This window comes from Culex quinquefasciatus, chromosome 3 (genome assembly GCF_015732765.1).
Source record: "Culex quinquefasciatus strain JHB chromosome 3, VPISU_Cqui_1.0_pri_paternal, whole genome shotgun sequence".
NCBI classification, from domain to species: Eukaryota; Metazoa; Arthropoda; class Insecta; order Diptera; family Culicidae; genus Culex; species Culex quinquefasciatus.
In genome coordinates this window covers 195,849,955-195,873,485 of record NC_051863.1, presented here as the reverse complement: position 1 = coordinate 195,873,485, position 23,531 = coordinate 195,849,955, and the positions used below count along the sequence as shown (strand labels likewise).

Genomic DNA, 23,531 nt, shown 5'->3' with positions numbered 1-23,531 from the left:
AACACAATTACCATAGTTAGGCATCACTTGGAACTGAATATTTTACTAAACCTTTGGCTCATTCAAATCTACCGCATTAATGTCACTCTATCAATAACCGTATTGTGTATACATTTAGATTAACCACTCCAAATCTAGAATCAAACGCATTTTCCACAGTATCATTTCCTCCAATAACTACACAAATAATAAAAATAAGCATTAGATTTCAACTGATCCCCGCAATTATTCTATCATTTTACAAACATTTTGCTACTTGTTTTCACTACTGAGCATTTCCAAACTGTTTCATCCAGAGCACACTGGATCACAATGATCGATATCAACAGCCACTGACAGTTATTTTCTATACCTGTTACACCCCGAAACAATTGATTTTAGAACATATATGTTCTCTACCATCTGAAACCACACTTACTATGACACCCGTGGACAATATATTTGTCCATCACCTGTACCGACAGCTACAGGGACGATTAATTACAGCTAGACATCTGATTACCTTCCGCAACAGTTACAAACAACTCAATGACTAATCGTATTCAGCTAAATGACTTAAAACTTTACCCGTGAACATATTAACACCGCCTATAATAACTATAGGAATAGCTCCAATCAGTTCATGAACAGCTAAACAGCTGAACATTTTACCCGTGAACAACCATTTGCTCATCACCTATTATAACAATAGGGACAGTTCCAAACAGTTCGTGAACAGCTTGATAACTGAACATTTTACCCGTGAACAACCATTTGTTCACCACCTATAATTACTATAGGGACAGTTCTAATCAATTCGTGAACAGCTAGACAACTGAACACTTTACCCGTGAACAACCATTTGTTCACCACCTATTATAACAATAGGGACATTTTCAATCCATTCGTGAACAGCTAGACAACTGAACACTTTACCCGTGAACAACCATTTGTTCACCACCTATAATAACTACAGGGACAGTTCTAATCGATTCGTGAACAGCTAGACAACTGAACACTTACCCGTGAACAACCATTTGTTCACCACCTATTATAACAATAGGGACAGTTTCAATCAATTCGTAAACAGCTAGATAACTGATCACTTTGTCCGTAACAATTATTGGTGCACCAACTGTGACAACTATAATAGAGACTTTTACCCGTGAACCACATTTTGTTCACCACCTGTTTCACAACAGGGACGATAACGATTCAACAACTTCATGTTATCACCTTTTGATTTACAGGAACATTTTACCCGTGAACACCTTCATGTCCACCACCTGCTCAACTACAGGGACATCCACCCGTGAACAACCTCATGTTCACCACCTGTTCAATTACAGGGACATTTCACCCATGAACAACTTCATGTTCACCACCTGTTCAATTACAGGGACATTTCACCCGTGAACAACTTCATGTTCACCACCTGTTTAATTACAGGGACATTCACCCGGAAAGGTTTCACCCGTGAACAACTTCATGTTCACCACCTGTTCAATTACAGGGACATTTCACCCGTGAACAACTTCATGTTCACCACCTGTTTAATCACAGGGACATTCACCCGGAAAGGTTTCACCCGTGAACAACTTCATGTTCACCACCTGTTCAACTACAGGGACATTTACCCGTGAACAACTTCATGTTCACCACCTGTTTAATAACAGGGACATTCCACTCGGAACCAATCCACCCGTGAACAGATTTCTGTTCACCACCTGCAACCAATGTTACAGGGACATTATCCCGTGAACAACTTCCTGTTCACCACCTGCAACCAATGTTACAGGGACATTATCCCGTGAACAACTTCCTGTTCACCACCTGCAACCAATGTTACAGGGACATTATCCCGTGAACAACTTCCTGTTCACCACCTGCAACCAATGTTACAGGGACATTTCTCTTGGTACCTGCCTGTCTAAACACAGAATAAAACGTCATCAATCATTACACGCTCCACAAGTAAGGTTGTCCTTGTCACGCGTCAACTGCTCTCAATCGTTTGAAAACCGAAACTTTTAAATAATCCTACGTCAAACAGTTGAAGTAAATCGTCAAAACTAGTGTAGTAGAAATTATACGTCAAAACTATGTAGTCCTACGTTGAAATAATCAAAGTTCTACGTCAAAATTTTTATTATTATTATTTTTGTCTAATGTTAAACAATTATTGTTTCCGTCAAATTGTCTTTTGTCAATTGTCTCAAAGTCTTGAGTTAAAATAATCGAAATTCTACGTCAAATTTATTGTAGTTCTACGTTAAAATAATTTAAGTTCTTCATCAAAATTACTGTAGTCCTACGTTAACCACAGAATTCTACACCAAAACAATCAGTCATCTATTCGTCTTGATTATGCATGGGCCACAAAACGCACCCCACCATGTGACGTTTCTCTTATGTGTGTGTCGAGAATGCATACACACAACAATCCATGCATCACTGCAATCGTCATGATCCTTCTTGCCCTCCTTCCTAGAAAGATCTAATCGAAAGAGAGAGAGAGCACTTCATCTTTCCTCCTCTTTTTAACAGAATTTGAAAACAGCGCAACTGTCTTCAAAACAACGGCCCAACTTAGCACCTGCTGAGCTTCAAATACCTGTTAATCCTCGTCGCCAACTTTGTGGGGTCCTCGCGTAACGGACGCAGCTCGTAAAAGCCGCCGATCGTCCACCCGTCCGCCCACTGACCGAAGTCCGTACGCTGGTCGCCCCGGAACACTAATCCGGTTCTCCGGAACCACTCGCGTCGTGCCGCAGCTCGTCGCTGCGTGCACTCCTTCACACTGTCCGCATGAGACTAACTCTCTCGCGTCCTTTCCCTCTCCCACACAACTTCTCTCACACAACTTGTGCCAAGGGGCAGCACACTCGGAGGGTCGGACCCTACAATGGCGAAGATATTGGGCTGGAAGGCTCATCATCATCACACGCACAGATTGTTTGAGTGTGTGTGATTCTGTTTACGTGATGAGAGGAAGAGAGACTGGGAGCGAAAAAAGTTAAATGCTTTGTTGTTTTCTTTTCACTTGTACTTGATTTTTATGAATTGATAGCGTTTTCAGACCCTTATTATGTGTTATGGTGGATATTATTTTCGGCCTCTTTTGGCCGCCCCTTGGGCTTTCTGGGCCTGCGTGGGATCCAGACCGGGCGATGGTTCCTGGAATCTTCCTTAGAATTTTTATGAATGAACATTTCTTTCGAACGATTCGGATTTTTTTTCCTTACCTTCATTCTCAAAATTTATCTATTGTGTGTAAACTTTCGGGATGGAAGTTTATGAGGCTCTTTGAGCTCTCAAGTCAGTCCTCTCGTAAGTGAAGGCAATCGAATTACATCCTTTGGAGAACGAACGAACGATGGCATGCAAACAGGTTGAGCAATTAGACTGAACTGTTCAGGGTCACTCCAAGGAGAGGAGATACTCTGGAGTAGCTGCCGCTGGGTCACAACAAGAGGGGATGCTGGGCGGAATTGTACTGCAGGTCCTCGACGAGAGAACTATGGGTCCTTTTATTGCTGAGATCGTGCAGAGAACGTACAATTTCTGCTCAATGAACCCGTAGCTTGAATGGCAGAGCCCAAGCAGGTGAATGAGGGCTCCCTTGGTGGGGCTTTTTGTACTCGTTTAGAGTATACCAGGAAATTTTGGCCTCTCGAAGCATTTTCTGAATGACCCTGCTGGAGGTCCGTGTGCTCTGGAGAGGTTGTTCAACGTCTGCAACAGGTGTGAAATTTGTTTGAGATTTCCTGGAAAGTTGGTGTTGTAAACTCACGGCCAAACCTAAAATATGTCGTCAAACGACCGTTCACTGCAAATTTGCAAACAAGACTAAAGACATGTCCCCGACAAAAGCCACTCTACACGATCATCCTGAGAGCGCACACACACTTGCGACTCTTTCATTTCATCTCTCCCTCGCGATTCCGACCAGACGCTCGAAAGCTTTGCAACCATCGCCGCAATCGTTCATTATCTCTCTCTCCAATTTTTTCTCTTAGCAAAGCTTTACGTTGCGCAGCAGGACCAACCTATACGAAGCACTCACACTCATACAGCGCGCGTGTGTACACGTTGCTGACCAATTTCTTGGCACACGAGAGTGCTTCGTCGTCTTGATCGTCGTTGCTTTTCAGCAAACCAAACCCAATCGAAAACATTTGAAAAGGTCATAATTCATATCTACGTTTTATTTTTCATACAATAATTTATTCAATTAGTTTATTTTGCAAATATTGATTATCCTGGTCTTATTCTCTACAGTTGGCAGGTTTGCAAGTTGTAAAATTGTAGTTCATTGAGCAAAAAGATTCGAACCAACTGTGAACACTCGAATAGATAGAGGCAACCTGTAGCGACAGTGTTTTCCTCCGCAGACAATCGGTGTTTTTGCTCTAAAATACTTGAAATACCTTGAAATGTCAACAAAAATACTAAAAGAACATTAGCTACATTACATTTTGTCTGTGTCCATTCTATTTCTCATAAGTTTGCAGTCACTTAAAGTAAAACTACCTTTCTAACAGCAGTCTCAACTGCTCTGCTATTAGACCAGCATGCAAAAATACCCGTGCAATCCGGTAGCCAGAGGCCAGGAACCGCTTCGAACACCTGCAGCCCGCAGTCTGTACGCACTTTCTCGCACAACAGCAACACCGGCAACACGATTGCAACCTGTTCAACTGCTCCGAACCTGAAGCCGCTATCGGGTCCGAGTAGGCGTAGGTCAGTTCCCCACCACACAAACCCGCTGCAAACATATAGCTGAAATAATATCTAAGTCATCTGGTCAATCCGTTGCAGCCGTTTGCACGGAAGATGATTGAAAATAGAGCCGTTTGGCATAACTGGGATCGTCCGGGAGCGCAGCTGGCCATGCCAGGTCTCACACTCTCTCTTTCCCTGATGGGTAATTGATCTCGAGCGCGAATCTGGTTCCTCGTGCAAGCTGAACTACATTTTGTGCCGAGTTGGCGGCCATAGTTTAGAAAACTTGGGATCTTCACGTGGGTTCTTCAATACCCCAGGGTCGCTACGTGTTGCAAGTGGCAACCGCAATCGGGAGCAATTTCTCCCGTCGCATACACATTGCACCACATTGCTGTTCATAGCGAAAAACGCGTGCGTACAACGGTGGCTTAATTAAATTTATAGCTACATTTAACAGCAATTGAACATATGTTGAGCGATTTTTCCAACCCGGAGTTGCTCCCACGCCGCCTTCCCTTTCGGACAGTCTGCTCTATACAGTGTGGTTGGTGGCCTGCTTTCGGATCAAATTGTTTCAATCGCAGCAACAGCTGCTGCTGCCTCCTCCTGCTCCATGGCACTCTGCGATCCCCGAGAGAGAAAAACGGCGCGCGAAAATGGCTACACGCGGTTGTAAATTAATCAATTTGATCACTTTTTGGCTTCTGTATTTGGGTATGTATACCAGGTCCAAGAACCGTGAGTCTGAGGCGACGTGAGCTGGAAGAAAATCGATATTTTATCGCGAACGTTGGACGATTAATTTGTTTGCCTTTTGCGTCCACCAATCGCCGTGGTTGAGAAATGCGTGCGAGCGGGTTTGTATTTGGATTTGGACGACAGCGGTGACAAACATGGGTATTTATGGTGCGTTTGAGGGCCCCTGGACTGTCAATATTGGTTATCCACGTTTTGGGACGGGGCATTATTCGGATGTCATTGAACTGGACGATCGGAATGTTGACTTTTTCGGCTGTGGTCAACAAAACTGACCTAAAATGTCTGGGGCCACTGACTGATTAAAAGCATCAAAACTGATAGCACCGATCAACAAAACTTAATTCAAATGTCTCCAGAATCACAAGCTATTTGAATTCTCAAAAAAGAAAATTAATGATGTTCGAATGGGATTTTTTGATCGATTTGGTGTTTATGGCAAAGTTGTAGGTTATGATTAGGATTATTCATATTGTTAAATCATAATATTTGGTCCTATTGAAAAGTAAATAGTGATTTGAAAAACCTGACAATATTTTTTTTCAAAACGTTAAGAAAATTTCACAGAAGTCTAACTTTGCATATTGAAAATCTGATCAATGGTTTCCAAGATATCATCGATTGAAAATTGACAGCCTTATACAGTGAACTCTCTCGTTGTTGACATTGAAGGGACCGTCGAGAGAGCAAGGTATCAAATTATAAAACGAAAAACAAAGCGATCTATTTTAAGGTACTGAAAAAAAATTGACAGCTGGAGAAATACTGATATCGAGAAGATCGACAGCCAGAGAGTCGACTGTACTTAGAAAAACTCATGTTTGGGATTTGCTATTCTTTTCAAGGCCGTATCTCAGCATCCAGAGGTTGGATCAACAATGTTCAAAAAAGCATTTTGTTGCAATTTTCTCAGCATTTTTAATGTATTTTTTTCAAAGATTGACAAGGATGAACACAATTTTTTATAAATTAAAAAACACTATTTTATTGAGTAATTAACCTAAAAATGACCGTAGCTTTAAAATTTTCATAAGGCCGTTGCAAATATTTTTTTAAATTTATGTGTGGCAAAAAAAAAACTTAAAAAATTTAAAGTTCAGACCACGGTGTCAACATTTTACTGGAAAAAGTGTTTAAAATGCATTATATATTATACATTATTATGTCCAGTTGTTTTACAATCATTAGTTTCCAAAATTTCGAAGTTTAAACAAAAATTTTATTTTTTCGGTAAAAGTTCTAAATTTTTTAAAGCGAGCACAAACATGTTAAATATGATTATCAATGCAGCGAAAGGCATTTTAGTTTGTTCTCAGTTGATTGACTCATGTTTTTTGAAAAAAATATTTGTTTTGCCCCCTGATTTTTCCGACCAATTTTGGATAAAAGGGGGGGGGGGGCATAAACTTTGAAAAATATTTGCAGCGGCCTTAAGTACTTTTCGATTAAGTATTCAATTTTTTTTAAATAACTTGGCCAAAAACAAAATGTCCGTCATATCGTATAGCTCAAAAGTTGGCACTTTTTATATAGAATATCAAAGCACAAAAAAATCAACTATTGAAAACAAAATGCATTTTGTAATTTAACAGGCAATCAACTATCCAAATTTGACTAAAAAAGGGTCGCAGAACTCGATTTTAATGAAAATTTTAAATTTGTTTTCAAAAATATAAAGTTTTGTGATGCTTTTTGATATTTTCAAAAAAAAATATTTTGAGCTTTTGGAAATTAGACAAAAACTTTTTTTTCGATAATACGTAGTTTTGTGAAATTATAAATATTTCAAAAAATGTATAATTACTTTCAAATTATATGTAAAATTCTCGATCGTTTGATGTCCATATTGCAATAACTGAAATTCAGAGTTTTTTTTGAAAATACGTAGTTTTGTGAAAATGTTGAATGTTAAAAATGTTTTTTTTTAAATACGTAGTTTTGTGCGAATTGTGAGTTGTTGTTGTTTTTATTGATTTTATAATGGGAACTTTAACCCTGTGGGTCATTCGCTCCCGTAAAATTTATTATTCTCATAAAAAGTTTCAAAATGCTTTCTTTGGAGTGGCTGTGTGTGGCTTTAGTTCGATATGATAAGATTATATTAGATTAGTTTAGATGTTGGCAATTATGACTGTGGACTGTGGTAGAGAACAACCGAACAACTTAAAAAAATGTAATTCAATATTTGAGGGCATGGTCCAAAATTTTCCATTCCGTCCTTATCTTTATATACCACTCCTAAGTGCTCATAAAATACATGTTATTTTGATACGCAACTAAACACAACTCTCCAAAGAATGCACCACAAATAAAATAAACCTTAAAAGAGTCCAAACTAAAAAAAAGTCCGATAACATTGTCCTTTCCCTTCATTTTTTTCCCTCTGATGCCCTTTTCCCCGCATAGCCAAAGTGCGGTAAGCTGATCATCAGGTAGACGCATTTCATCTCCCTGTGGTGGTGCCGCAAAACAGGTACAGATCCTGCGGGTCAGTCTTCTAGCTCCCGGACGATGGCAACGATCCGGGGCCGGAAACAATGGCCTTCTCGAGAATTGCTTTATTGTGTGCACTTTGTTTGGAGGTTATGTTATGTTTCCTTTGCTATTTTTTCGTAACTTTTTTCTTCGGCAAGATTTGTAAGATCACCGTGGGATGGTTTTCGGAAAAAAGCTGCTAATGGGAAAAATTTGTTAGTTCAAGATAAAGAGTGGATTGGTGCCGGTCTTATCTTTGTTGCATCGAGCGGATTTCTGCCAGGATGCGACAGGAAATAGCCCGTCATCCTTTTTTGAGGTTTTGTTAAATCTTTTGAGATGGCTTTTGCGTCGAGATTCGATCAACGGTAGTAGGCTTTGGGTGAGAAATTGATCAGGTGAGCCAAACGACTTTTCCAATTGCCACCAGCCTGTAGAGAATGAGACGAGGATAGGCATTATTAGGCAAAATTAAATTATCGATCGAAATATTCTACGGCAAATAAGTGCTACAAATGATATTTGACCATTTCAAATGTTGGAGTTGAAACTTGATTGTTGTTGCTTGCTGAGATGCAACGACGACGCACACAAAACGAGAGCTTCGTCGTGCACCATGAAATAGGCCGACAACGCGTGAGTGACCGTACTAGTGTGGATGCGTCGAGCAGGTTGAGCTTGTTTACCTGCGCAACGCTAAGCGCTCTCAATGGAAAGAGAGAGAGAGTGACACCGAACGATGTCATCGATTGCTGCGATGCCTGCACGGTGCGCGCCGGCGAAAAATAAAACAAGAGAGTCGTATGTGTGTGTGTGCTCTGGCCGAGAGTTGGGCCGAGTCTTCAGTCTGGTTTGGAAATTTGCAGTGGTTGGTCGTTTGACGACATTTTGCAGTTTCCATCTTCAAGATGGCTGCATAGAAAAAAAATAAAATAAATGCCTTTGTTTACTACATGGCGCAGTTGGTGGGTAAGTTAGGTGAAATTAAAAAAAAAGATGAAGAAAAAAACTGATATAGTGAGATAGAGTTATGAAATCATAAAAAGTTGACGAACGCCTCAACTGTGTAAATAACAAAACATAGAAACAGTTGACGAACGCCTCAACTGTCTTAATGAAAACAGACAAAGAATAGTTGACGAACGCCTCAACTGTCTTAATGAAAACAGACATAGAATAGTTGACGAACGCCTCAACTTTCAAATTAACTGTTGACGTAAGCCTCAACTAGTTGCAATAATATGGTGATTGAGTGTATGCCCTCAAACACTGCTAATCACGAATAAAAATACAAATGAACCAGTTGGATTTTGGTTGTGGCTTTATGGAAAAGAAGGCAAAATGGTGCTTAATAAGATGCATCATGAATTGCACAAATTGCATGGTGTTTTGTTAATCTATTTTGCTAAAATCAAAATTAAAAAATAAGGAAGAGTTTGATGCGCCACAAAAACGAAACTTGGTTCAGAGAAATTATAAAAAAAGAGAGCAAGAGCCTAACCTTATAAAATTTGAGAAGGAAAGGAAAGGAAGGAAAAGAAGAACAAAGAGAAAAAAAATGTGAGGATGCCGAAATAAACAATGGAGTAGATAGTAAATACAAATTACTAAGAAGATCAAAATAAGAGAGAATAAAAGAAAAGAGGAGAGTTAAAATGTTTTAAACTATGTTGGTGATTATTTACAAATCGGTCGAGTAAAAAAAAATGCAATAAAAAAAATAACAAAGAAAGGATCAAATAGATGCTAAGCATATAAGATGTTAAGAATTTGTAAAAAAAATCAAATTCTTATTATCATAGAGAAGAAGTAAAAAGAAGAGAAACAAGAAATTTAAGTTGAATTGTATGGTGCGTCACAAAGATTAAAAGAGATTACATACAAATCATGAAGAAGATCAAATGAACGAGAATTGAACGAAAGAGGAGAGTTAAGATGTGTTAGTTGGTCATTCACGACTTGGTTCTGAGCAAAAAAAAAAAAGCAACCGCGAAAACTATCCAGAAAGAAAAGAAGAGAAAGTAGCTAAACATGAAAATTTACGAGTAAAATTCACACTGGTGAAATGTAGTTAAGCAGAACAGTAATTAAAAATTGATGATTAAAATCCACCTAAGTGATATGAATTTGTAAAATATCAAATTCTTAGCAAATATGATGGAAAAGATGGAAAAAATAAGAGAAACAAGAAATGTTTGTTGAATTGTCAAAACGAAAAGGAAGATTCAAAGAAAAGTATGGTGCGTAACAAAGAGGGAATGAAATAAAATACAAATCATAAAGAAGATCAAATGAGAGATAAATAAACAATAGAGTAGAGTTAAAATGGTTGTTTATTATTCTCAACTTGGTTGAGAGAATGAATTAAAAATAAAAAAACAAAACAGCAACTTGGCAAAACAGTAATTAAAAAAAAATTAAAGAGTACAACTAACAAATGTGATAAGAATTTGCAATATAAAACAATTCTTATCAAATATAATGAGGGAAGATAAAATAAAGAAAAAGAGAAACAAGAAGTTTTATAAGAATTTTTATAAGAAACTCGACTCAATTTTTTGTTTTAGTTGGTCATTCACGACTTGGTTCTGAGCAGAAAAAAAGCAACCGCAAAAACTATCCAGAAAGAAAAGAAAGTAGCTAAACATGAAAATTTACGAGTAAAATTCACACTGGTGAAATGTAGTTAAGCAGAACAGTAATTAAAAATTGATGATTAAAATCCACCTAAGTGATAAGAATTTGTAGAATATCAAATTCTTAGCCAATATGATGGAAAAGATGAAAAAAAATAAGAGAAACGAAAAATGTTTGTTGAATTGTAAAAACGAAAAGAAAGATTCAAAGAAAAGTATGGTGCGTAACAAAGAGGGAATGAAATAAAATACAAATTATAAAGAAGATCAAAAAAATGAGAGATAAATAAACAATAGATTAGAGTAAAAGTGTTTGTTTATCATTCTCTACTTGGTTGAGAGAAAGAATTAAAAATAAAAACAACCTCAAAAAAAACACTATATAGATTTAACAAAAAAAAAAATAAATAAAGAGTACAACTAACAAAGGTGATAAGAATTTGCAATATAAAACAATTCTTATCAAATATAATGAGGGAAGATAAAATAAAGAAAAAGAGAAACAAAAAGTTTTATAAGAATTTCCGGAAAAAAATAAAACTTTTGGTGCATCACAAAGAGTAAATGAGATAAAATACAAATCATATAGAAGATCAAATGAGAGAGAATTAAACGACAGAGGAGAGTTAACGTGCTCATCAGTTGAGTTGATCATTCACAAATTGGTTGAAAGAAATAATTAAAATAACAAAAACAAGAAATAGCAATATAGCAAAACAGTAATTTAAAAATTAAAAAGTTTACAACTCACAAAGGTGATAAGAATTTGTAAAATAAAATTCTTATCAAATATAATGAGGGAAGCTAGAATAAAGCAAAGAGAAACAAGAAGTTTTACTAGAATTGCCGAGAAGCAAAAAAAAACGTTTGGTACATCACAGAGTAATTGAGATTACATTTAAGTTATAAAGAAGATCAAACGAGAGAGATTAGAGAAAGATTTTTGTAGCTAAGTAGAACAGTAAGTAAAAATTGATAAGTAAAATTCACCAAGAATATAAAGAATATTTGTAAAATAACAAATCTTAAGCAAATATAACAAAAAAAAAGAAGAAGAAGAAAAAAAAAAATGTTTGTTGAAATGAAAAGCAAAATTCAAAGAAAATTATGCTGCGTAACAAAGAGTGAATGAGATTAAATACAAATTATAAAGAAGATCAAATGAGAGAGAATTAAATGAAAGAGGAGCATTAATTTATTTTTTTGTTGGATTTTCACAACTTGGTCCTGAGAAAAAGTTAAAAAAAGCTACCGCAAAAATCATATAGATTACACAAAAATAAGAAATAGCAACTAAGCCAAATCGTGATTAAAAAAAAAATTAAGAGTAAATCTCACAAAGGTGACTTTAAGAGGACACAGTGATCAAGGAAATTGTTATTTTTTTTTCCAAAATCGTTGTAACGCATCCAATCTTGCGGATATTTTTGAATAAAAGAGAATCCTCTCTAAAAAAAATGAAAGGATGGAAAAAAAAGTTAAAATGCCTTGGAAAAATCAGAAACGGAAAAAGGCGAGATACGAATTTTGGAATGTACTCATACACTACAAAACTACTAAACTCAAGGAATAAAAAGAAGTGTGTTTTCTCAAGCACCAAAAAAAAAACAAATTAGACAGTTTCAGACATGTAAGAATTGGTATTTTTGAAACTAACATGTCTTATATTAAAACATTGTACTTAATTTTAAAAGAAATTAAGTAGAAATTTTTTCTTCTCGATAAAAAAAGAAGCAAATTGCTTGGATTGGTTAAGATTTCTGTTAGTGAATGAAAAAAAAAAAAAAAAAATGACTTTTGCTCAATATAATCATTGGACTTAAGAGCTTCTGAAAAATTAGGAAAGAGAAACAAATAATTTTAAAATGGTTTTTGGGAGTTTCTGAACATTTTTTTCTCTTGGAAATAAAAGTATGAAATAATTTGGAATTGATTTTAAATTTCTGACAGTTCCAGAAGTTAATGTATGAAGCTATAAAGTGGAAACCTACATGCCATAGTTTAAATAATGTATCAGTTTTCTAGTTTAGAAATATTATCTCAAAAACAAGAATTAGCGAAATAACATGGACTCACTAAGGTTTCAGTCAGTAAAAATAAATAAAAAAATAAAATGTACTGTTTTGAAATGACCATTGCACTAGAGTTAGAAATAAATATTTATTGAAATGTTTTTGAATGCTTCTGAACTTAAAAAAAAAACCAAAAAAGATTTTTTTTTTCATTCAAAACCGAACAACATAATTTGGTATGGTTTTGGGCGTTTCCGTAATAGAGTTATCTACGTGCGCATGTATTGCGTGTTTGAACACGAAGGGTTTTTAGGTTAAAATTTAAACCAGCCAGCAAAAACAAATGATAAGCTAGTGTGCGTAAGATCGGGCATAGATAGCTCTATGAATTCTGGGAGAAAATAAAAAGAAGCAGTGTTTTTTATCATGCAAATAAAGGAGCAAAATATTGTTGATTGATAGAGGTTTATTTCAAAGAATAAATGTAAGAAATATTATAGGATTTAATAAGCTCAGTACACGGAGTTTCTAGAGTAAATTATAGCTGAGATTTTTTTCCAAGCTTTGAAATGTCATTTGAAAATATGATATAAAGTTTACGACAATATTGAATCCCTGGTAAAATTACTAATTGATTTTGTCATGCAAAGAAAAAAAGCAAAATAATTTTGATTGATAATGGATAAGTTCAAAGAATAAATGTGAAAAATGTCGGTTTTGAAATAGTCATTAATCTGAGTTTCGGGACAAAACATGAAGGAAAGTAATTTTTTCAAGAGAATATTAAAGAATAATGTTCAATAGGATTGGAAATTTTTTCACAGGAAAAAAATTAAACAATTCCTATAATTTCTAATTGTTTAAGGCAAGTTTAGGAAAACAACGTAGGAAGCGGTAGCTTAGCAACCTTTAAGCCTTCTTATGATCTTATGAATGATTTTGGAGGAGTAAGAAGAAATTATTTCTAAATAAAAAAAAATGGTGGTTTTTATAAGATCCATACATTGAGTATCTGAAAAAATATGATGAGAGATTTATTTTTCAAAAAAAAAGGAAACCTAAACGTCTTAGTTCGATCATTGAACTGAATATCTAGAAGTTATCAAAAGGAAAGAAAAGAGCAAAATAACTTGAAGTAAATAAGGTAAAAGGAAAAAGGTTACAACGTTAGTTTTGAGAAAATTGAATAAAATGTGATTATCTCAATGAATGAATTAAATGAATTTGAAAAATTTATTTTAAAATATCAAATTATTCAAACAAAAAAAATAACTAGATTAACTAGAACTGACAGTTCACTTATAAAAATGTATGATAGCTAAACGCTTTATAAAAGCATTCGTCTGAATTACTGAGGATGAATACAGGAGAGGAAAAGGTTGAGCATTAATTGATTTGAGAAAAGATAAGTTGATAGAAAAACAGATGCAAAAAAAAAAAAAAAACAGAAAAGAGTAGAGAAGGGGGAGAATGTAGAGAATGAGACGAGGATAGGCATTATTAGGCAAAATTAAATTATCGATCGAAATATTCTACGGCAAATAAGTGCTACAAATGATATTTGACCATTTCAAATGTTGGAGTTGAAACTTGATTGTTGTTGCTTGCTGAGATGCAACGACGACGCACACAAAACGAGAGCTTCGTCGTGCACCATGAAATAGGCCGACAACGCGTGAGTGACCGTACTAGTGTGGATGCGTCGAGCAGGTTGAGCTTGTTTACCTGCGCAACGCTAAGCGCTCTCAATGGAAAGAGAGAGAGAGTGACACCGAACGATGTCATCGATTGCTGCGATGCCTGCACGGTGCGCGCCGGCGAAAAATAAAACAAGAGAGTCGTATGTGTGTGTGTGCTCTGGCCGAGAGTTGGGCCGAGTCTTCAGTCTGGTTTGGAAATTTGCAGTGGTTGGTCGTTTGACGACATTTTGCAGTTTCCATCTTCAAGATGGCTGCATAGAAAAAAAATAAAATAAATGCCTTTGTTTACTACACAGCCTACTGCGATGAAGCGCCGTTTTCGGTTCGATTGGGGTCACCAAATGATCTTAAAGAGGAGAAGCCCCCAGCATTTACATATTGATTGGTTCGCGTCGGGTTTTAATTACGCGATGATCGCCTTTCAGTGTCTCTTTTTTATTCGATGGTCAGCGATAAAACGGTTTCTCGGTCTCACGCGTCTCCCAAATCCGTGCGAGGATTTTACGAGCGGATTTTCGAGGGACTCCGGCGTTCAGTACAACGGCATTAAAGATCCTTTCGATCGATATGTTTCTCTCCTTCGAGTAGGTCTTGTTTTCTCTGTCGTCAGGTTCGGGGATCACTGACAGATAGACGTGTAACTTTTTGAAATCCTTTCCAGAGTTTTTTTTTAAAGGTCCAATAGGCAATAGGATTTTGTTTGTTTATAGGCCCTTGTCAAATAGAACTCAAGATTTATTAAAATGGTGTCGCGTAAAAGAATGTTACTTACACAAGTTTGATTATAGCGATATTTTTGACAATTTAACAATGTCAATTGACTGGAAAACATTTTTGTCCTCTTGTTGCTGGTTGCATTATCCGGAATCGATCGTAACGGCCGAAGCTCGGCCGGGTTCGCTGATGAATATCAATTGATTATAAATGGCTGTGTCGATTTTTATTAGCAGTCTCGCCGTCTCTGGACCAGGCCATAGTTTCTTGAGTAGCCACCCCGACCGGCATTCGGTGGCGCCGATATTGATTAGCATCGAATTGTTCGTGGGGCGCATTGTTTTGGCCCAAACCAGTTACCACCACGCTGTGAAAAGTTCAATAACATTTGTGCGGGTTGCGCAAGATTTTCGGCCCGAACCGAAAACAAATCGCAGCACTCCAGATTTGGACACTCGTGCAAACTTCAAAGCATCTTGAACAAATCGAAGCAAGCGTGCGTACACCTGCGCGTGGACTTGGACATTGCCTTAAAAGGTGACCAAACCATGGACGTGCGCTCGCACTCGTACACACATTAGGTGTCGAAAGTGGCCCCTGCGCGATTAGCGCCCAATCTGGGCAAAGCAAGCTTTTCGAAGACATCAAAGTAGGCAGCAGCTGGAAGAAGCATAAATCGTAGCATACTTTGTTGCTGCTAAACATTAATTAATGAAAGTAGTAATTTGTAGAGATGTCGTTTGTCACGTGTAGGGCTATATAGTGAAAATTTTCCGACATTTTTTTCATTTAGCTGCTGAAAAAACAGGAAAAAAGAGGTTCCACCGAGATTTGAACTCGGATCGCAGGATTCAAAGTCCTGAGTGCTAACCGTTACACCATGGAACCCGTTGAAAACCTTTCGTATCGTTTCACCAACAATTTCAGCAAAACCATCTGCGGGGCCACTTTCATGTAGTGAAAAAAACGCCTTTATTTCAACCACCCTGCTGTCTTCATTCAACGTACGCGGACTGATAAGACAGAAAACATCCATTCATGGACCTATCAGGCATGAACGATCGTAACGTTGTTGTTGTTGTTGTTCCACGTCTCGTTCAACGCATCGTCAACAGCACCGAGATGTGGTCTTCAACCGCGGCTTGACGCAATCGACCCAAACCGACCCAACTCTCGGTTACTTTGAAAACGGAGAATCCCTGGAAAGGCAATCACGACGACGTTGACTTCGAAGTTGGAACACTTGTGTCTACAAACCAGTCATCGCGCTCTGGCGATGGTGGCGGGTTCTTGGCCAACGCACATGTGTGCACACACGTGTGAGATGGAAAACCAGATCCACGCACAAGTGTTCAACAACGTTAAAGAGTCGTCGACGACGACTCAGTAGGCGACGACTTGCATACACAACGCCGTTTGCCTGGGGTAATATTTTATGGAAAACACTTTTCCGCATCGTGGTAGGCACTGAATTATGCACCGATTTTCGGACGCTAAATTTGCAATCGAAGCCGTGGCCTACTGAGTCGTCGCACCGCCGCACTTGCACTTGGACCCCCGCCGTATCGAATTCTAGGAAATCGAACTCACACGCATGTTCCGAGACCCCGAAAACGGTCGTCGTCGACGCATCCTCTTCTTGGCCGTTCCTCTTCGCGGTGGACTTTCGTTGAACACTTGTGTGCGGACGCTTTGGTGGGAATCTCGGCGAGGTCCGTTTCACTTGGCCTTCTCCCGGGGTCTCGAAGGTGTGTGGGAGGTGAAACGATTTTTTTTTTCTTGTTGTTCATTCTTTGGGGTGTGCAGCTGAGGAGGAAGAATCTTCTTGTTTCCCAAGCCAGCATTCCTCTTTCTTGCAAGTGTGGTGATGGTGATGTTCTCCGGAGTGGACCCCAGCAAGCCATGAAGCCATGAAGAGGGCTCAGGTGTGTGGATGATTCTCAGGTTTGTCGTGGCCGAGGCGAAGGTTGCTGCGTTTTTTATGTTGTTGTTTCTTTTCGTTACTGGGAACTTCTTTGTAGATTCCTGTTAGATCATAAAAGAATTGGTTACGACTTCGAAGCGACCAGGGACGTTAGAAATAACTTGTTCGAAGGCGTGGAAGGATTAGGTGCGTGATGGATTTCTGGTTCCAGGAATTTTTAGGTGTTTTGGAATGCCTTTTCAAAACTAGCTGACTGAGAAGGAAACTGGTTAGAGTTCTGATTTGAAATCTTAAAAAAAATGTTGCATATAGCATAGACAGAACGAAATTTCAAATAGACGTTCAAGGAATCATTAAAATTGTATAATATTTTAGGGATTTAAACACGCTTTTTTTTATCTTTTACAATTTGTTTCTGCAACTATGAGAATGTGACTTAATTTTTGGGCAATTTTTACCAATTTTAATCGGTCTTTTTTATTTGATTTTTTAAATTTTTGTATCTGGTTGAAACTTTTTTGGTGCTTTCGGTATGCCCAAAGAAGCCATTTTGCATTATTAGTTTGTCCATATAATTTTCCATACAAATTTGACAACTTTCCATACAAACATAATGTATAAAGTTTCAAAAATCTGAATCTTTTGAAAGAATTTTTTTTATCGATTTGGTGTCTTGGGCAAAGTTGTAGGTATGGATAAGGACTAAACTGAAAAAAATATACACGGTAAAAAATGGGCGATTTTTAATTTATCTTTTTGTTACTAAAACTTGATTTACAAAACAAAACACTATTATTATTATTATTTTATATGTTTAAGGGGATATCAAATGCTAACTTTTCAAAAAAATCCAGATTGTGCAAAAAATCTTTGATCGAGTTATGAATTTTTGAATCAATACTGTTTTTTTCATAAAATCGAAATATTGGTCGCAAACATTTTTCTACTTCATTTTTCGATGTAAAAACAAATTTGCAATCAAAAAGTACTCTAGTGAAATTTTGATAAAGTGCACCGTTTTCAAGTTATAGCCATGTTTAGGTAACTTTTTTAAAAATAGTCTAAGTTTTTCATTTTTTTAAATTAGTGCGCATGTTTACCCACCTTTGAAAAAAATAATTTTTGAATGCTGAAAAAATTCTCTATATTTTTCTTTTTTGAACTTTGCCATGCAAAGGTTTAATTCAAATTCAAATTCGGTTTTATTGGTGAATAATCAGATACAATAAGTTCTTTTAAGGTACAAAACAGAGTTTTGGAGTTCCTTTCAGCTGTGTGTTACATCATAATCCATATTGGAACAATTGTTGCTTGTAGTTAAGGGGTTACCGAAAGTAAGAAAAAGTTAAGAAAAAACTTACTAAAATTGCAAGGGAAAGGGGATAGAAATAGAAAAAGCTTAAAACTAGATCACAGTTTTTTATCCTTTATAGATGTGCTTAATCATCAGCTCCCCGAGGGCCAGAAATTGCTCCGCCTTGTTACGGCAGGTCCGAAACCGCGTCATCATCTCCCCCGCGAGAGCAAAGAACTCCGGCAGGGTAAAGAGATCTTCCCCGGTGACTCCTTGCTGGGCCGCATCGCCGCTACCGGCAGCGACCACGCTTGCAAACGACCGCCCCCATCCAGGAGGGAACGCTGGGTTGTCCGTTGGAACCGTACGCTGGCCAGCTGCAGGAACGGCTGCACTCGTACTTCGTTGAGGAGGGTGGGACGCTGCTGCTTTCTTCTTCCTCTTTTCCTGCTCCTCGAGGTAGGACTTGCGCGCGACGCATCCGCGGTAATTACCGGTATGGTTACCGCCACAGTTCGCGCACTTTACGCGCGGCTTGGTTTGTTCTGCGTTTTCCCCCAAGTCCGCCTTTCGTGGCAGTGCGCACACCTCCGAGAGGTGTGACTCACCGCACTTCACGCAGCGGGGCCGGAGGTTGCAGTTCCGCGAGCCGTGGCCGAATTTCTGGCAACGGTGACATTGCGCTGCGTCCGTCGGATTTTGGAGTAAAACCGCCAGTTTACCCAAAACCGTCCAACGCCTTAGTCCGCCGCAGGTCTTGAATTTTGACGGTGCCGCGGTCGAAGTACAACAGGTACAGTGTGTGTGTACCTGTGACGGTTGTCTTCCGCGAGAGGACTTTTATGTCTCGCGGCGTTATTCCGGCACCCGAGAGGTGCTCCTTGAGGACGGAGATCGGGCGGTCTTGATACCCCTGCAAGACGATCTTAACAGCGGTCTTCTGCACGGGGTCGAATGTGTAGAACTTGAAGTTTTGACGCTTCAATTTCTCCACAACCAGGTCGAAGTTCTTTTGGTCAAATGTGAACACTTGCACTGACGATTTACCTATTTTGAGGCAGTACACGAGGCCTTCCAGCTGCTCGTCAACATCGTCCGCCAACGTGTCCAAAACGAAAATTGGTGGTGGTCGTCGTTCCTTCGGAGTAATTACTTTTTTTGGCGAAATAACTTTCTTCCGTGCACGACCATCGTCGTCGTCGTCGTCGGTAGTGCTACCGTCGGTGTTGTTGTTGTTGCTTTCCTCGTCACTCAGTCTCGCGAACTTGTTACTGGTGGGAATGTTGGCGGATGTTGAAGCGCCATCGGTCGACAGATTGCCGGAAGTAGCTGAACGGAGCCTTATAGGGCTGCGGCCCTGGACACGGTAATTAGGGTGTAATAACTTGGGGTCGAATCCTTTGGCGCACACACTCCCCGGCGCGATGGCGGTCGACGCGGCGTTGGTTTGTTTACCTTTTTGCACACGGCCGGTAGACGAACTTCGCGGGTTTTTCGAGGCCGCACTCGAACTGCCACGGCCACGGCCGGCCCTTGGCATGCTGTTGGAGCAAACTCGCGGCTAATCACGGTAAATTACGGCGAAAAATTTCGAAAAAACGATAGAGCACTGAGCACTTGACTGCTGCTTGCACTCGTGCGTACACGGAGGTGAGCAAAGGTTTAAAAACAGAAAAATTGATGTTTTTCAAGTCTCACCAAAACAACCCACCATTTTCTAATGTCGATATCTCAGCAACTAATGGTCCGATTTACAATGTTAAAATATGAAACATTCGTGAAATTTTCCGATCTTTTCCTAAATAATATTTTCAATTTTTTTAAATCAAGACTAACATTATAAAAGGGCGTAATATTGAAAGTCAGATTTTCGAACAAAAAAATACTATCATATGATGGTAAATTCAAAAACTTTTCCAATGAGTTATAATGCTTGAAAATCTGGCAACCAACTCTTAAGTTTTGAGAAATTTATTGAGATTAGTAGAACAAGGTAACAACAAGAAACAACAGAACAAGGCTGTATGTTAATATTTGGAATAACCATTTAACGGTGATCTGATGGTGAATTATGTGTTGTTTAAATATTAAATGAAAATTGTGTTAATTTAAGCATATTTGTCAGTGAAAAAATTAATATTGTCCTATTAAACCGAACAAAAGTAAAGCAAGTCAGTTAATCAGTCCCACCGCGTTCTCTGTTGACACAAACCTCCGGTGGAATGCGTTTGTTTGTTCTTCTCACGCTTTCCTAGTGCTGCATGGCACCTTGAAGAGCCGTGAAGATTCAAGCACAACCAACCTCCACATCCTGCAATCTTGACCGACCCCGACCGTACAATGTGACATTTGTTTGCCCAGCTCAATGGTCGATCCCAGCGGTTCTCAAGCCATGTTTGTCCAAAGCCAATACTCGAAAGCTTATCGGGCGCCCTCGCTGCGGTCATCCTCTTCTCGGAGACCACACCACACGTGTGTGACTTGGACGCACAAATGGATTTCAAATATTTGGGACTGTTCCATCACACAAAGTAAACGGCGAAGAAGAAAGCTCAACAGAACTGAAAAAAAAACTTTGGCCTATCATCGCCGAGGAATTTTTGATTGTGAGTGGTTTACACGGACGCGCTATTACGGGGTCATAAAACCGTTTACGATGCGTTTTGGGTCGACTGGAACAAACTCGAGATTATTAGACGCACATTTGTTGTGGCAGGCACAACAAAACAGGCTTAAACCTATAAAAACAACTTGGGAAAATGTGTCGACTCAGCAGCGTTGAGGTTGCACTTTACGGGATCGTAGCTGGTCGTGGCGTGGTCCAAGAGGGCGTTGACAAGTGTAATTTCAATTTTGGAGATCGAAATCAGACTTGATTTCCAAAAAGTCGTAAGTTGTAATTTTGACTCCAAGTGTTGGAGCTTCAAGTGGCTCAACCTCGTGTGTTTGTCCTGACTGCGTCAGCACAGATAAGACTGGACAACTTCACGGCTCGCCTTAGAGCCTCGGAGAAGAATCTGGGAAACGAAAAACAGCACTAAGAAATGATTCGAATTCTTCGGGCGTTCGTTTGAGCCAACGCATGATAATTTAAGGCGATAACGAGTCTCAAGTGTTTGGACTCAGATTTTCTCACGAGTTGCTGAGATCACCACGTGAGTTATCTGGCGATATGAGGCTTGAAAGTCACGATAAGTGGGTTTATTGTTTAATTGAAAAAATGGCATGCAAAATTCAAAAGTAGCCAACTCAACGGTCCTCTCCAGCTGTCAGCGCCCGATACTTGCAGCTGTCAAAGTTCCGTCGACCCCTGCTTCCTGTGTCGACGACAAAACGGTTTACGTAAAAGTGTGAGAACCACCGGAATATCCCTTCGATTAAGGGAGAGAGACCTCAGCCGCCACACCCCTCCGATAGGAGCCATGTCCCGCGAGAGCGCGCGCGTTTGAAGCCCTAGCCAAGAAGCCAACTTTTTTTTGGCAGATGTCATCCGCATCAGGGAGCTCTAACTAGATGCAACTGCTCCGGCTGGTTGTTATACAGAGTGTGCAAATGTGTAGCGGTTTGCCCTTTGCGAACCAATGACGCTGAATTTTAGGTTCTTTTTTATTAAGCGAGGTGCTAATGAAAAAGTAATACTCTAGACTTTTTTGATTAGGTCCTATACTGCCCCTGATCGCATAAATGTCCCATATGAATTTTCATCATATTTGAGTTATTGTTGCAGTTTTTTTTTTTCAGAATCACGTGATCTCTCAGAAAAGCCTATAACTTCCAGTAATTTGTTCTAGAATTCAAATCCCTATGTGTGGGATAAACTTTAAATGCGTTTTCTCAGCTTGCTGTTTTTGCATATGGGACATTTATGTGAACATGGGCAGTTTAAACATATGAAACACAATAGCTTATAGGACCTCTTCAAAAAAATAACTCTAGTATAGTACTACAATCTTTTTAAATATGTATATTTCAGCTTGACTTGTATCTTGTCATGTTCTGGTTATTGTGTAACAGCAACCCAAAAACTAACCTGAAAATAACAAGCGTGTATTGTTGACAGCTAGTGCTAAAGCGTAGGCTGAAGCTGTACGACAGATGTGGTTGCCAAAGTTCAAATCAGTTCTTTACATTACTGAAGCGGGCATCAGATTTGCCATCGTGTTGAGGTTCTACACTAACTATACTACGACTACCTTTCCAACGATTCCTCGGGTCGCAACGAGTTGCCGCACTCTCTTAGATCGATAAAGGTCGGCAGATGAAAACATACATGTGCGCCACCGTCGTCGTGTTCTGCACGTATTAACATATACTCATCACAAACACCACGTGTGCGCGTCTGTTGTTTCCAAATGGTTCGTGGTTCCACCACCTCGCAAACCTACCCCTCATTAACTTTCAATTTTTTTTCTTCCTACTCCCGGGGGTTGCGCTTCGCGGCTGCCGTACATAACTTTAGACCGAGAAATACGCGCAATGTGCAGCAGTCATCAGAGGGCTCATCAACACGCATCGAGCCATAATTCGGGGGTCGTCTGGTAAGACGTTACATGTGCAAGACGACGACGACGCGATGTTTGCAGCTTGCGTTAGAAGAAAGAGAAACCCCTTGCCGACGACTTCCTTCGAGGTCGTCGCAGCAGGCCGGCTTACTTCCTTCCCTGTTTTTCACGTGGCGGTTCCCACCGCATCGATCGAAGTCCTTACGGGTACGTCATAGTAGGCATATGTGCGTCATCAGCTGCTTGGATTCGGCGACCACAGAAGAGAGGGAATTTCCCTTGTACCTTGTTCGATAGCGGCTGCGACCGGTGGCTCTTGACGCTGAATAGAAGAACATCATGCAGCTTTGACGTTCCACAAAGAGGACTCGCTCATTTACAGCTGTTTTGCGCGTTCCGCTTCCCTAACGCGCGCGCCCTTTATTAACAGGAACAAGCTGTTTGGACGCAATTGACGCCGGATCAGCGAAGCGCGAACTGATCGAACCATAAAGCGCGTCAGCAATCCCGCTCGAGCCCAGCGCCAGATAAGCCAAAGCGTGTGCGGAAGAGGCGGCCAATCGGCAATCGATTGAATGACCTAAAGCGCACTTAATCAAAACAAACAAACACATTCCGAACAATCCCGTCCAACTTGCATGCAAGGCAGCTCGGAATCATCTGGTAACCGATGCTCGTATCATCGCGGTGGAGGGGATAACCGAAGCAGACCCGAACGCCACTTCGGGTACGCTTCGTGCCGAGGGGTGTGGCCTAGCTCGGTTGAGCGCCGGTCGAGAACTGACGTACTTGGAATCGGTTCGACGTTCAG

The 23,531-nt window shown here is 39.4% G+C and overlaps 1 non-coding gene across 1 annotated transcript; it reads right to left on the bottom strand.

Annotated features, from left to right (window-relative positions):
• Positions 1-15,816: 15,816 nt before the first annotated feature.
• On the bottom strand, positions 15,817-15,888 carry Trnaq-uug. Its single transcript has one exon. It is a non-coding gene; the product is annotated as a tRNA-Gln (tRNA).
• Positions 15,889-23,531: the final 7,643 nt, after the last annotated feature.